Source organism: Anabrus simplex, chromosome 2 (genome assembly GCF_040414725.1).
Source record: "Anabrus simplex isolate iqAnaSimp1 chromosome 2, ASM4041472v1, whole genome shotgun sequence".
In the NCBI taxonomy this organism is placed as follows: domain Eukaryota; kingdom Metazoa; phylum Arthropoda; class Insecta; order Orthoptera; family Tettigoniidae; genus Anabrus; species Anabrus simplex.
In genome coordinates, this window is record NC_090266.1 from 1,222,430,490 (window position 1) to 1,222,446,407 (window position 15,918).

General features: G+C 39.1%; 1 protein-coding gene across 5 annotated transcripts in view; it reads right to left on the bottom strand.

Moving 5' to 3' along the window:
* The window catches only part of LOC136864817 (differentially expressed in FDCP 6 homolog), a 452,756-nt gene that overhangs the window by 14,042 nt on the left and 422,796 nt on the right, over positions 1 to 15,918 (bottom strand). The gene's annotated exons all lie outside the window — the stretch shown is intronic.

Here is a 15,918-nt window from a genome sequence, read left to right on the forward strand (position 1 = left end):
GTATGAATTCAATCGAAGATCTGTTTGAATAGTTAGAAGAATGTTGAAATCCTTGGAATTCATGGACAAACCCTTCTCACAGTACATCCAGGGTTGCCAGGTCTGATGATTTTTCTTATTTTAAAATAGCCAATTAAAGAAAATTGGTGACTGGCTACTAAAAAAATTTAATTTGAAGACTACATGCCTACATTTTGTTACTTAAAAATATGTAAGACGTAACCAATATAAGTTCATTAATGTGACTCAATCTTGACCAATAATCAAACAGTGTCGGTACAGTCCAATAACAATAAAAAAAAACTGCTGGTCTATTCAAACATTGAGGTTCAGATAAATTCCACCCAACAATTGGACAGCTAGCGGGCTTGACTTATAAACCTTTACATAATAATGCAACAGCAAAGCAGAACGTGTTTGGGAGTAGAGGGGAAAGGTGTATTATTTTGTGGCGTAAGTTAATTGCATTGTGATTCTTTATAGGATTACTGGATAATTGAAACCTAACAACAAATAGAAAAAATTGGCAAATTGGGGCACAAACTCACATATAGTTAAACCAAATGATTATGCTAATTACAATTCACTTGGACTAAAACATATTTGTACTTTATCACATAGCCTGGCTCTCTGGCAGTTCAAAAGACATTAATAAGCCTATCGTAAAGGCTGTAGGAAAAATCAACGAGCCGACAAAACAGAAGTGCTGAAGCATGCTGCCGGTATATTTCAAATTTCAAAAATGAAATCTTGATACCCTCAAAAGGAGCATCAGAGTTTAGCTAATTTTGTTAAAATTGCTAATGATGCGTGGAAATAATTATTAGTAGCAATGCACTTGTCAATAAAAACCCTCAATCATTAAGTCTTAATAAAGGATACTGGCCACACTTAAGCAACTGCAGCTCGGTGATACAAAATATTTTAATTTTATGTAAATGACTTTCTTATATTCAATAATAATTAGGTAGTGATAGATCAAGTCGCAGAAATGTTTGTTGGTTTAATTGGCTGCTGAGGAAGACAACGATCAAGATTCTTGAAACATGTACGGTATTTAGTGATGTAAATTAACAACTTTTAATAGTATTGACAAGGCAGAATTATATATTTAACAGTGTTTATCAGGGGTGGATATGCTCAGAAAGAGCAAGCGTTCCTAAGATGAACAGCAACCCTCAAGATAAGGATGTCAACAATGTTTGTCACCAATGAGGAAGAATTTGTGATTCGATGACTGGCCTCGGGAATCACCTGAGAACTCAGACTCAACCACTAGAATTCAAGGAAAACAAACTTGTCAGGGAGTAATAGCCTATCATCAGCAACAAAATTACTGATGGACACTGGTTAGACAAAATTATTGCTTGTTATGGCTAATGTTCATCTGAGACAAAATTAATGGCAGTGACTGATTAGATTAATGTTCTTTTTTTAAACCCGATGAGTGCTACGCCCATCTATAGACGGTGCACGAATATTTTAATTTTTTTTAGTTTCCCGGTTAACTTTCGAGTATGTCAAAAACATATCAGATGTAAGGCTTTTAAGGCGTTTGCTCCATTAACCAGCGTTTCGTCTTAGGTCTGACACTAGACTCATCAGAGTGGGATGTGTGAGACCCTACCCACTGACGCTGGTGACTTTCGAGTGCCAATTTGATCTCTGACATTTTCTGCCATCCGTTGGGCATTATGCAGAACTAACTGACCAGAAATTATGGCTTCGGGAAGTAACTTAAAGAGCTTTTTGTAGATGTCTGTGGAGTTCATATGTGATGTAAACAAACATGGCGGAACAACAATCTACGAGGACGGTTTGAAAAGTTCTCGGAATCACCGCTAGATGTCAGTGCTAGAGCAACGAGGTTCCCGTGCAATAATCACACATCCTTTGTGAGTGAACACGTGGCGCGTCAGTGCTCTAGCTGCAGAAGTGTGGTAGTGACAACTCTTTGTTGTTGTTCCCGCGTAGTGACTTGTGACAATGGAAAAAATTTAAAACTAAAAACTGAGATTCGAGCAGTGATTAAATACTTTGTAAAGAAAGGTATGAAAGCAAAGGAAATTCATGCCGACTTTCAGAACACACCGGGGGACTCTGCTCCTTCATTTTCAACTGTTGCCAAGTGGACCAGCGAGTTTAAATTTGGTCGGGAGAGCTTGGATGATGATCCGTGTAATGGACGGCCAAAAAGTGTTATGACCCCAGAATTTATCGGAAAAGTGCATAAAATGGTCATGGAGGATTGTTGATTGAAAGTGCGGGAGATTGCTGAAGCTGTAGGGATGTCTTCTGAACGGGTATATTATATTTTAACCGAAGAATTGGGTATGAAAAAATTATCCGCAAGATGGGGCTCTTGACATTGGACAATAAATGCACCAGACTGGAAATGTCGGAACAAAGTCTGGCCCGTTTTCAGTGCAACCAACAAGATTTTGTTTTGCGCCGGTTTGTGACTACAGATGAAACCTGGGTCCACTCCTATACCCCAAAGACAAAACAGCAGTCAAAGCAGTGGAAACATGCTAATTCACCATCACCAAAGAAAGCAAAGGCAGTGCGTTCGGCCGGAAAGTTCATGGCCTCAGTTTTCTGGGATGCAAAATGCATTCTGCTGATAGATTATCATCCTACTGGCCAAACAGTTACGGGGCAATACTATGCAAACCACCTAGACCGACTACAGGAAGAGATACGCGAAACAAGGCCTGGTTTGGCAAGGAAAAAGGTCATCTTTCATCAGGACAACGCTCCGCTGCACACAAGTGTTAGTGCCATGGCAAAACTTCATGAACTGGGGTACGAATTGTTGCCACATCCACCTTATTCACCTGATTTGGCACGATCAGACTTTCATCTATTCCAAAAGCTGAAAATTTTCCTCGGTGGACGGAGATTTTCTACAAGGGAAGAACTGACAGCCGAATAGGAGAGGTATTTTGCAGGCGTGGAGGAATCTCATTTTCGAGATGGGATCAAGGCATTGGAACATCGCTGGACCAAATGCATTAGTCTCCGAAAAATAAAAGCAGTTCCATCGAGGTAAGATACTTAATTCTAGTACATTCTGAGAACTTTTCAAAGCACCTACGTAGTTGCTCTTACAGTGATGTTATTTCGGATCACAGAATCTTTCAGTTATTAACCACAGTGGAAAGTGATGATAGAGATGATGATTTTTAATGAACTGTTAAGCAATTTTGAAAGTGAGAGTGACAGAGAGAATGCCGAAAATATTGTATGTGAGAGAGAAACAGAGCATCCTTCTAAACGAAAGAAGAAAAACACGGCGAGTACAAAAGCTATTTTATCACTATTTTCGTGGCGGACGGATTACTTTTCTTTGCCAGACTTTCAAGTAACTGTGACAGGCTCTGAGAGCCAAGTAATGTTTGATGACAACCCGAAAATAATTGATTTTTAAAAAAACTTTCGTGCCAGTGGAGTTGGTGCATTTGTTGAACAAATCAGCATCACAATCAGTAGAAAACATTTAACTATCACCACATTCCAGGTTTAGAAAGTATTTTAAAATGTCAACTTATATACTTCTAAGAAGTTACATGTATTAGTTGCCTACAAATTTTAAGAAACAATATTTTGGGCTTTTTACTTTGTATAAAGATAATGCACGCATGGGCATATAAGTGTACTTTTGTTTTCTCTCAAAATAATATTGGACATAAGTGTAGGATTTTCCATTTGCATTTAGATTTATAAAAAACCAACATTTATAAACATTTTAAGCTAATCACCCCTTTGCTAAGTTAAAAATTGAGGCTTCTACAACTTTTTTTTACATACGAATGAAAAAACTCAGCAATTAAAAGGTTAAATGCAATTTGTTCGGGGCGTCATCCTACAGGTTAATGTTAGTGACAAAATTATTGATGGTGATTGGTTAGGTTCTGCTTCAGACAAAATTGCTGATGGTGATAGTTAGGTTCTGCTTCAGACAAAATTACTGATAATGATTGGTTAGGTTGATGCTAGGAACAAAATTACTCATGCTGATGGTTACGTTTAATTCATGACAAATGAACTCCTATGGGACCATATTCGAACACCCTGGCACCTTTATTAGATGTTAAACAAAACATCATTAATATTGCAAATTAACCTTTTCTAAATGAAGTTAACCAATTCCCAATTTGCATTAATTTCTAAATATTTAATTACATATAACAAAAATAAGACAGACTAATAAAACAACCTCTATACTGTCCCCTTCAAAAGTGGAAATAATTTATTAAGGGAGAATGCTTTATTTCATCAGCGAGTTGTAACATTATTTAATCGCCAGGAGGGTGAGATTTTACACTCCCGTGCTAGCGTGAACCAGCCGCTTGCGAACCGGTTTTCCCAACCTACCAAGAGAACGAGGAAGCAGGGTGAAATTCCTGTTAGATGTCCTTCAAACACATGTGTGTGTAGCACGTGATCGGGCGAGCAGCGTGATTTCGATCGATCAATAAATGCAAGGTCGAGTGACGTGAAACTAGAGCAGCCAATAAAAATGACAACCTTCACAGGAATGCACAAGATCCACCAATCAGATATAATTAAGAGGCACACCTACGTCTTAAGACAGTGAATTAATGGTAATTCCAAAGGAAATTTTATAGAGGGTTTTTACTTCTGAACACTTGATTTGAGCGTTACTCTGAATGCAGCTACAGTCGAGACTGGACGTTGTTTGCTTTACTGGGAGACTTTGCATTAGAGAAGGCACTGAGGACTGAATAAACTGCAATTCAGACATTTGGAAAAATTCTCTACGATTTATTTATGACTGTCACAAGATAAGTGTGCATCTCCGAGTTATTAAACATCGCGTGTGTATCCTGGACTATTGCTAAGACTTTTGTTAGTTTCAGCTTTTCTACGAGAACTCAGAAGGTAGGAAGGTCGTTGGTTCGAGCTCGCTTCAAGATGGCTATCCCGTTCAGAGATGAATACTACTGTTTCCTGTGCACCTTCAGCTCCTCCATGAGTCACTAACTATGTAAGGCGTCGGACATGGGCAAGACTTTGTTCGATGGAAGGTGATGTGACCACGTACTAGGTCATCAACTAGAATCCAGTTAACACCAGCCACATGAGTATTCTTTAAGAATTTATCTTTCTATCTTTCTGTAAAATGTTTGTAAAACGTAGCGTTACCTTATTCATTTAGATTTCTATTAGTTTAGCAGTAGTTTGACTTTTCATTCTTCTTTCTTCTGTGGGAGGTAGTTTGTGTTCTGGAATGAATGTGTATTTGGTTCTATTAGTTAGAGATGAGAGTGAATGTCATTGAGAGAGACCTCAACTGTCCTAAAAATTTAGAAGGCAGGAGAAATAAAAGTAAATGAACCCCGCGTTAATCTTGAATGATTTTGAAATAATTTGAAAATTAATTGAGACAGATTAGGACAGTGTTCTAGTGTTGTTCTAAGTGTAAAATTTCATTCTACGGTTATACGACATGTCTGTGGGCTTTAGTTCGTTTAGAGTCATCTGAATAATTTCGAACGATAGCTTTGCAAGTGAGATTAAGCACGGTCAGTAATATAATAATGAGTAAAAATAATTAAACCTAATTACGGGCTAAAAATTTAATAAGGTCATGGGTTTAATGTTGGTTTGTTCTTGGAAAGAATTATCGTGTGCTCACTTTATGTAAAGTAGGCCTGGAACATGGCAATCCTCCAGACGGAGTAATGATGAATTATACGTATATTGTACTGCGCTATTAATTTGAGTATGACTTGCAGATGGACATTATATTTTGTGTGATAATTTATGCATCCATTAGAGTCATTTTGGAAGGAATGTGTCACTGGACATGATTTCTTCGAGCTTGAGTGCAGATTAATCGAGAGCCACGACATTATAGGTGAATAAAAATAAATGCCGCAATTCATGTACCGTAAGCGCGTATTCTAATATTTTGACCTGTGTTGTAGGTATTTTACTTGCTTATTCTGGATGATTTCTGTTTAAAATATTCCCTTGAACATCGTTGTATAATTAATTTCTGCATAAAAGCGATAACCTCAACTCTATCACATTCTAAATCGATACCTGGAATATAAGTGATATTGTCATCTAGAGAATGATTTCCCTAATTTGGAATAAATCCAAAATTTAATAATAATGGGTTAGTGTTCGTGTAAATAATATTATAATATGGTCTGTACCTATGTGTGAATGTGTGATGTGTGATTTGATTATATTCTGTGTTTTGTGAATATTTCTTGGATGATTTTGTGATGATATTCTCCACTGTGCGCGTCAAATTTTGACCGATTTACGTTATTTTCGCGTGTCCGTGATTTGATGAATTATGAATCTTTAGAAGATTTTATTATAATTTAAGGTAGATTAGGGTCTAATTCACTAAATTAAAGTGAATAAGAGAAGGCAACGTCCGTGGATTGATGTCACGAGACTGAATTATTAGTTATTGTACAGTCACTTATTGCATAAAACTGAGTAAAGTTTACGTTGATATGAGTTCAAATAAGAATTTATTATAAGAAGTTTAGTTACTTAATAATTATATAAATGAATTAATTGATGAAGGGAAAGTCTAAGGAAGACTTATTAACCACAATTTCTTGAATTAAATATTTTTCAATAATTTTAATAAGGAAGAGAAAATGATCATTTTCTTGCAAGATTAAATGAAATCCAGACGGAATAATTTAATTTAAGCAATTTGATTATCATTATAGGAGAGAGTGAACCAGATATTATTTTGATTTTCAATCCATTTTACAGTAAATTAATGATCCTTATTATTATTATTATTATTATTATTATTATTATTATTATTACAGACAAGAACATTCGTTGAGCTTTAATTTGATCAAGATCCCTTATAGACGATAGCACGAGGAGAAGAGATTTCAAGAATCAATCCCAGATTTTGTAAATTTAATTGTTTTATTGGAAGAGTGTTAGTTCTTAATAAATGTGTAAACCTATTTTAGTCTCCTTTCATTTGTCGCTAGTCCTTCATCTATTCCTGCCTTTAAAATTTTCTGCACAGCCGATAGCGAACGGTCCACCTCTGAGACCCTCGCTCTCCGGCGAGCTGAGCCCGGCATGATGGGGGCAATACGTGTGTATCTTATGAGTAGTTAGATTCTGAGTCACAGCAACTTTTTAAAATTTTAACATAGAATTCTTTAATTTTTTAAAATTTTCTGTAGGTATATACACTGACTGACAGAGCAAATGCAACACCAAGAACGAGTGGTTCGAAAGGGATGAAAGTTGGGGAAAAAACAGAGACGGCACGGAAGAATAATTGATGTTTATTTCAAACCGATATGCAGGTTACACAATGCGCACGGCATCGACTCAGTAGGATGTAGGACCACCGCGAGCGGCGATGCACGCAGAAACACGTCGAGGTACAGAGTCAATAAGAGTGCGGATGGTGTCCTGAGGGATGGTTCTCCATTATCTGTCAACACATTTGCCACAGTTGGTCGTCCGTACGAGGCTGGGGCAGAGTTTTCAAACGGCGTCCAATGAGATCCCACACGTGTTCGATTGCTGAGAGATCCGGAGAGTACGCTGGCCACGGAAGCATCTGTACACCTCGTAGAGCCTGTTGGGAGATGCGAGCAGTGTGTGGGCGGGCATTATCCTGCTGAAACAGAGCATTGGGCAGCCCCTGAAGGTACGGGAGTGCCACCGGCCGCAGCACATGCTGCACGTAGCGGTGGGCATTTAACGTGCCTTGAATACGCACTAGAGGTGACGTGGAATCATACGCAATAGCGCCCCAAACCATGATGCCGCGTTGTCTAGCGGTAGGGCGCTCCACAGTTACTGCCGGATTTGACCTTTCTCCACGCCGACGCCACACTCGTCTGCGGTGACTATCACTGACAGAACAGAAGCGTGACTCATCGGAGAACACGACGTTCCGCCATTCCCTCATCCAAGTCGCTCTAGCCCGGCACCATGCCAGGCGTGCACGTCTATGCTGTGGAGTCAATGGTAGTCTTCTGAGCGGACGCCGGGAGTGCAGGCCTCCTTCAACCAATCGACGGGAAATTGTTCTGGTCGATATTGGAACAGCCAGGGTGTCTTGCACATGCTGAAGAATGGCGGTTGACGTGGCGTGCGGGGCTGCCACCGCTTGGCGGCGGATGCGCCGATCCTCGCGTGCTAACGTCACTCGGGCTGCGCCTGGACCCCTCGCACGTGCCACATGTCCCTGCGCCAACCATCTTCGCCACAGGCGCTGCACCGTGGACACATCCCTATGGGTATCGGCTGCGATTTGACGAAGCGACCAACCTGCCCTTCTCAGCCCGATCACCATACCCCTCGTAAAGTCGTCTGTCTGCTGGAAATGCCTCCGTTGACGGCGGCCTGGCATTCTTAGCTATACACGTGTCCTGTGGCACACGACAACACGTTCTACAATGACTGTCGGCTGAGAAATCACGGTACGAAGTGGGCCATTCGCCAACGCCGTGTCCCATTTATCGTTCGCTACGTGCGCAGCACAGCGGCGCATTTCACATCATGAGCATACCTCTGTGACGTCAGTCTACCCTGCAATTGGCATACAGTTCTGACCACTCCTTCTTGGTGTTGCATTTGCTCTGTCAGTCAGTGTATTAAGACAGAGCCTTATTCCAAATCTTCTCAAACTACGCTTAATGTCAATGCAGATACACAATCACACAGTCCATTTTTTCATGAACTTGATGACTAATGATTTTTCAGTTGGTATTATAAAGTAACAGTACAGAATGCACTATTCTAAGGTTTATTTGTGTGCAGGGAAATTATTAATATATGGCATATTGTACAGTAAATGTATTCTAGATCTCTTAAAACTGTTTCAACTCTTCAACATTTCAATAGAAAGAGGAGATTACTGATTTAGTCAAATGAAACCCTTCTTTAACCCAAGTATTGTCAACTCAGCTAGATATATTTGGAGCCAGCCTGCTCAGCGCTTTGAAAGGGGTGGGGAAGGAGGAACCGAGTGATGAATGGAAGGGAAGTTTGTGATGTCATTGCATACCAAAGCTCAGCTGTTTTCATTAATAAGGATTTGTAAATTAGGCACAGAACTAGACTCACCGATCTAAACCTAAAATGTAGTTAGCAGTGTGCCAGCAAGTAAACAATAGTACCAAACGTTAATATAATACAACCTAAAAGAGCCCAAAGGTTCTGTGGAGAAGATGTACACCAATGTTTAAGTTAGTTAGTTTTTCATAGCCATTAATACAAAAATACAATTTGGTCCAAGAAATATCCCCACCTGCAGGTTATTTTTTTTTTCTATTTGCTTTACGTCGCACCGACACAGATAGGTCTTACGGCAACGATGGGATAGGAAAGGCCAAGGAATGGGAACAAAGTGGCCATGGCCTTAATCAAGGTACAGCCCCAGCATTTGCCTGGTGTGAAAATGGGAAACCACGGAAAACCATCTTCAGGGCTGTCGACAGTGGGGTTCGAACCCACTATCTCCCGATTACTGGATACTGCTGCACGTAAGCAATTGCAGCTATCAAGCTTGGTCCTGCATGTTTTAAGGAGAAACATTTTATTGAGTATTGAGAATTTATTTGAATGTTTTATTGCAGAAGGGCAATATACAGAATTTTTACAATATATGACAAGGAAATAAGACATGCTTCAGTACTATGTGCAACTACCTTTAGCCTTTTTGAGGGCTTGTACTCTTTGTAGCATTAACTGGTCAAGTTTTTTACATGTACCAGGCTCTCAATTTCATATCACACTTGAACAATTTTTTCACTTAATTCTTTTTTGCTCGTGCAACAATATTTTCAGAGTTTTGTGGACATAATAGCCCATAATTTCTCAAAAAGGTTCATATCGGGGGGAATTTGGAGCCCACCAGAACTGCTGAATGCTGAGATCTGACACTGTCATCTTGGAAAACTATTGGTCCTAAGTTTGCACCACTAAAATCGTTCCTAGCTGTATTCACAACTTCTGAAGTATCTCACAGTATGCCAACCCAATGACTGATCCCCTGCAAACTTCAATTCTTCCCAAATATTTTGAAAATATTGCTCCCCTCAGTGTAACACTTTCACTAAACTTCCTAGTGTCCACAACGCACTCCTTCTTCAACTCCTCTCCCGGCTCCATTCACAGTTTCGCACCACCATCGTTACGAAACACATGCAATTTCTTTTTGTCTGAGAAGTCACTCTGCTCCAATCCTCAGTAGTCCAATTTTCATACATTTCAACAAAATTCCTTCTGTCTTGGACATGCTTTTTTATTTGCAGGTCTTTTCTTTTATTGTTCATTTCTGACAGACGTCTTAATACTGTCTGATGTGAAATGGAACAGCTTAAATCATGTTGGATCTTGAAAGCAATCTGCCCATCTTTTGCAACCACATCTATGCCTCAAACTTGTCATCCCTGTTTCTGCTTGTTTTTTAAAAACATTACCCACTGCAAAATCATGCCCTGCTTCCTTGGAGATAGGTCTTTATTCTTCCCCTTGACTTAAAACCAAATATCAATCTTACATTCGCTTAACATCTAATACGCTATGGAAAAACAATGCTATCTCCTGAGAAACAGAACAACAGCCCTCTGAAAACTTACTAAGTTGGATTCTCTTTTTACAATTCTGCTTACTGAAGAACAGCTTTTAAGAAGTAGGAAAGAAGTACAACTAGAGGTATATGGTGGGAACTTTGTCAACTTTACGCATGTGTGTGACATCATGTGGCTAAATATTGCAATGTCTCATAGGTGCCATATTTAAATGTACCCCGGATATTGGTATAGTGAAAATGGCCAATACCGAGAAATATATTATCCTGTTCTATCACTCATATTGCTTCAATTAACCAATCAAAACTGAGCTTCTGATAACAAATATCACCAGAAAAGTGTTTTAACATCCTGGGAAAAAAACTGATAGCATAAACGTTCTAGTACCAATGCAAGTCTGTATGAAAATGTGGTTGAAACTGAAATACTGGGCCAGTATACATATAGGGGATATTCTTTTGGGCCAAACTGTATATTGAAACCTATGTTATTTAAGAAGATTATGTAAACAAATTACATAAAATGTATTTTCATGGAATAAATATGACAAGTGTCCCCAATACTTGGTTTGTAAACAAAATAAAAAAATTTATTCAGGAAATATTGTATAATGCTATATTCTTTCTTCGTCTATCACTATATCCAGTTCATTCTGCAAGATCTACTACTACTACTTACATGTATAAACAAATTTAATAATAATAATAATAATAATATATTTATTGCTGCCAAATAGCCATACAGAAAGAAAAATAATACATTTATAAACACTGTACTCGCGCGCTTGCGCCTTGGATTGCATATTCTTTAATAGTTTTTGTTCTTTTGATACAGAGTTCTATGTGGTAACGTTCACACATGTATCCACATAGTTTGCACTTACATGTCTCTGTCGGTTCATGGTATGAGGTGTTGGTACAAATTAGATGGTGGAAACCATGTACTGCCAGTCTTGTGAATACGTGCCTCATCTCGAAGTTGGATGTTGTCCATGTCCGGTCTATCATGGCCCCTGTTCCAAAGAATTCTGAAGGAATGTCTTCTCTTTTTTTGCTGAGTATTGCTAGGAGATTTTCTGATGCTCTGGTGTTGGGTGGAGTCAGATGTGTTCTGAAGTCTTCAATGAGGAAGGATTCTCGCGCTAGGAGGTAGACGAGTCTTGATCTTGTAGTCTTGGATACACCGATCGCTCTTTTTATGTATAGAGCTTTTACTCTTTCTAGAGAGGATAGGTTGTTTTCTGTGAGGTACGGCCATATGATTTCTATCCCATATGTTATTATAGGCATGATTTTTGATCTAAATAGTGCCATCGCCATCTCTGGGCTGAGTGATCTTATGTAGTTGATTTCGTGCATCGACCGTACCGCCTGTATTGCTTTCTCTGTTACATGTTTTATAAAGCATTTGGCACTTGTTTGCAGAGTAATGCCAAGGTATTTGAAGTCGTTTACTATGGCTACTTTCTGCCTCTTTATGAAGATTTCTGCCATTGCTGGGATCTTTCCTCCTTGCCTAAATACCATCATTTTTGTTTTTGATGTATTAATTTCAAACTTATGTTCGTAGCACTATTCCTCCATATCTTTTATCACTTTTTGTAGTTTCGTGATGTCTCTTGATCCGATCACTATATCATCAGCGTAGGCGTACGATAGTATGTCTTCCTTATGGGTTATTCTCATTATTTCTTCTGCTGCCAGGATGAAAAGTAACGGGCTAATTGGATCACCCTGTAATACCCCGTTCGTTTGAAGTATCGGTTCTGAGAGAGATATGTCAGAGATTCTTATTTTGTTCCATTGTAGTATCGTTTTTATGGTTTTAGTCCACACATTGTTTCTGTTGAGGGCTTCTTCGGACTTCCCATATGTTACTGAGTAGTAATTGTATGGCGTTAATAGTTGATCTTCCTTTCCTGAATCCGAATTGATTTTCCGGTAGATACTCATCTATTTCTTCTCTGACTCTTGCCACGATTGCTTTCGTGAATATCTTGAACGGTATGTTCTCCAGAGCAATGCCTCTGTATGTGTTTGTGTCATATGGGTCACCATTTCCTTTATAGCGTACTTTAATAGTTGAATGTCTCCATCTCTCGGGTATTGAGGCCGTCTCAATGCATTTATCGTATAAGTTTGACCATGTAGGCAGTAGGAGATGAGCAGTGTCTTTTATGTACTCACTGTATATGTTGTCTAGTCCTGCAGCTTTGTTTTTCTTTGTGCTTGAGATGGTGTTTTGGACTTCATTTGTTGTCAGTGGAGTCCATGCTGTTGATGCTAGTGTTTTGGTACTTTGATGATAATTTTCTGGGATGTTTGTTATTCCTTCCTTGTTAAGTATATTGCTAAAGTGTGTCATCCATTCTTCCATGTTTATACAGTGTGTCTGTGTTTGCTTCCTGGGACGTAGAGCGAGATATGGGTCTTTCTTTGCCTCTTCTACTATTCTTTTACCTTCTTCCTCCCAGTATATACTTTTCTTTTCTCGCGTGAGCATTTTATAGAGACTTCTTTTTCTGTTGTATACCTGATAGAGTGTAAGTTTCTTCTTGTTTGTTTTTATTTCAATCAGAGCCTTCAGTACTTCTTTTCTTAGCAGGTAGCATTCCTGGTCGAACCATTGTTTCGCCTTTCGGTCCTTTCTTGGGGTTGCGGCTTGGTATTAGCAATTCCTCTAGTGTTTGTGCCACTTCTTCTAGTCTTAATTCCTCAGTGAGCTCTTCTATTTTTCTTATCTGGTCGACTTGTCCTTCTACTTTTTCAACGTCAATTTTTCTTTATAATAGGCATTTTACTTGTTTGTTTGGTGATCGCCAATCTCCATGAATTTTTATTTTCATGGGGATATGCTTTCTTATGGGTGTGTGATTTGCTGACCATATAGGGGTTATTTCTCCTTTTATTTGCCCTTTTATGAGTGCAACATCTATCACACTTGTTTCGTTGTGAGATATGTAGGTTGGAATGTTTCTGTTATTTAATAGGAGAAGGCCATCTTCTTGTAATTTTTCCATTACTAGTTTTGTTTTGTAATTGTGTACATCCACCTACAGTTTAAGTCTCCTGCTATGATTAGGGGGTTGTCTTGTTTGCTCTTGAGTTATTAGTTGTCCTAATTCGTCTATTATTTCCAAGGCCGTTGTATGTGGTTGAAAGTAAGTGGCAATAATTGTGATGTGTTTTGTTTCTATTAGTAGAGAGTGTTCCAATTATTTTTATTGGAGTCAGCCAAGGCTTTAAGAGAACGGATATTCCTCCTATGGGTCTTCCTCTTTCTCCTTGTTTCGCTTGTAGATGTATGCAATAATATTCTGCATGTTGCCAATGGTCTGTGAGGAATGTTTCTGTCAATATTATTATGTCATATCCTTTTAGGCAATCCGTTGGCGACAAGCTTAATGCATTTTTTAAGCCTTCGATGTTCCATAACATTATTTGTATGCTTCCTTTATTCTCATTTCCTCTGTATTTTGTATTACTCCAGTCCATTATGTGTTTTATTCGAGTTGCATCCCTGTGTTCCTCCGAAAAAACTTAAAACGACTGATGGTGATGTTTGTTGGCCAGAAGTCTGATTTATTTACTCTTTCAAGGTATTTACATGGGATTCCCACTTTGAAAGATTTCGTGTTATACTTCGTTAATAATTCTTCGCAGATTACATTTCCTATAATTTCCTTCTTGGTAAGGAATTTCTTTATGTCCTCTGCTGTTGTTTCCTGTTGTAGTCTTCCTATGATCCAGACCATCTTTTCTGCTGCTTGTAGGTTTTCGTCTTCTGATCCTGTTCCAGTTATGGAAGCTTGTGTTTGCGTTGGTTGTCTCTTCCTTTTGCCGATTATATTTGTCCACTTCTCCCCGGCTGTTTCGCCTGTCGATGTTTCCTGTTTTTGGCCTTGAGGCGAGTCATTTTTTATAGCTGGGAAGTTATCTTCCTCTATGTTGTAATCCTCATTTCTTCCTATAGGCGTTGGGGTAGGGTGTGCTTCTCTTCGCATGTTGGACTTCTGCACATTCCTTCCAAAGCAGTATGGTATTTCAAGGTTTGTTTTTGAATTATCTAGCTGAGGTGTCAGATTCTGTTGATTTGTACATCTGATCTCCTCTCTTATCACCTTTTTGATATTTTGCGTGATATTTTCCATTACTGATTGTATTTGCTGGGTCATTCTTTTTGTGATTTTATCTTAAAGTGTTCTGTACGTTTCTTCGCTTGGATTGTTATGCGGTAGCTGGCTACTGTTTGTCTTCTGCTCGGTGCCGGTAGGTGACACTGCTTGCTGGCTCCTGCCTGCCTGCTGTATGGTGTTGTTAGGTGTCTCTTCTTGCTGATTCTGGCCGTTGCCGGTAGATGGAACTCTGGGTTTGTTCTGTTCGTCGTGTGTCGATGGCGCTACTCGGACCGCAGCGACGTTGTTTGCGTTCTTTCTTTGCCGTTTCTGTTCGTAGTTGTTAGATGGCGCTAGTCGTCCCGCAAGGGTGCTCTCTGCTCCCTCAGTTGTGGCATTTCCTTGGTTATCCGTAATCTCTTTTTGGTTCTGTTCGTTGTTGCTAGATGGCGCTAGTTGTCCCGTAGCGAAGCTGCATGCTCCCTCAGTTGTAACATTTCCTTGGTTACACATAACCTCTTTTTGGTGCATCGTTTTCTCCTCTTTCGCTATAGATAGTTCTATTTTTAATGCATTATAAAAGGTCTTCAGAACACTCATCATTTCTAGAATGTTCTCCTTCAGTTCTTTTTTCAGGTATCCTCCTGTTTCTGCAATTTTTTCCAAACTTCGTAGAGCTTCTTCTACACGTTCTTCCATTTCACCCGCCATGTTGTTGTTTCTATAAACAAATTTGTATGGTAGTGTTACCTCTGTGCAGTTACTGATGTACGATATTGCCCACGTATGCACGAAGCTCCGTTCTCCCTTGGTAGCCAGCCGTCATGAGTAAAGCAGGTAGTACCCGTTCCTAGAGTAGTGAGTTGATGACCCATGCTTCAACCCACCAAAATGTTCCAAATGAATTAATTCACAAGAATAAGGAGGGTGTACCACTTTAATTTAATTCACTCATTTTTTCTCCTGATGTTCCTCTTTCCCTTTCTGTCTGTTGTTTCCTAAATTTATGGTCCACTTCATGCCAAGTGACTGCTAGCTATTAAAAATTCTTAACATGTATTTGATTTTTATATAGTTTTGTTCCTTTACATACTTTTTTGGGGCGAGCAGTGGTAAGCAGGAACATCTCGTAAGTAATACCTCCCATAGACAATAGTGTAACAATATCAGAATAAACAATACATGCATGACAATTTGCACCATAGCTGCCCACATCAAGTAAACATCTCG